We start from the raw sequence: 947 nt of genomic DNA on the forward strand, positions 1-947 counted from the left end.
TATTACAACCGGAGTGCTGAACTGACAACGTGGTATACAAACAGAACTATAACAATCGTAAAAAAAAAAAAAAAAAACAGAAGAACCCGTGGATTAAATAAAAAGGCTCCTTCCTTGGCGAAGCAAGGAAAAAGGAAGACCTTATATGGTGTCTATGTGTATATATATGTAGATATGTATATATATATATATGTAGATATGTAGATATGTAAATATGTATATGTATATATATGTGTCTGTATGTGTGTATATATATATATATATATGTGTGTGTGTGTATGTATGTATGTATGTGTGTATATATATATATATATATATATATATATATATATATATATATGTATGTGTATGTATGTATGTGTATACAGTAATCCCTCCTTCATCGCGGGGGTTGCGTTCCAGAGCCACCCGCGAAATAAGAAAATCCGCGAAGTAGAAACCATATGTTTATATGGTTATTTTTATATTGTCATGCTTGGGTCACAGATTTGCGCAGAAACACAGGAGGTTGTAGAGAGACAGGAACGTTATTCAAACACTGCAAACAAACATTTGTCTATTTTTCAAAAGTTTAAACTGTGCTCCATGACAAGACAGAGATGACAGTTCTGTCTCACAATTAAAAGAATGCAAACATATCTTCCTCTTCAAAGGAGTGCGTGTCAGGAGCACAGAATGTCACATGGATAGAGAAAACAATCTCTAGCAAACAAATCAATAGGGCTGTTTGGCTTTTAAGTATGCGAAGCACCGCGGCACAAAGCTGTTGAAGGCGGCAGCTCACACCTCCTCCGTCAGGAGCAGGGAGAGAGAGAGAGACAGAGTTTGTTTTTCAGTCAAAAATCAATACGTGCCCTTCGAGCTTTTAAGTATGCGAAGCACCGTGCAGCATGTTTCAGGAAGCAGCAGCAGCTGCACAAAAGATAGCAACGTGAAGATAATCTTTC

The sequence above is a fragment of the Erpetoichthys calabaricus genome, chromosome 17 (genome assembly GCF_900747795.2).
Source record: "Erpetoichthys calabaricus chromosome 17, fErpCal1.3, whole genome shotgun sequence".
NCBI classification, from domain to species: domain Eukaryota; kingdom Metazoa; phylum Chordata; class Cladistia; order Polypteriformes; family Polypteridae; genus Erpetoichthys; species Erpetoichthys calabaricus.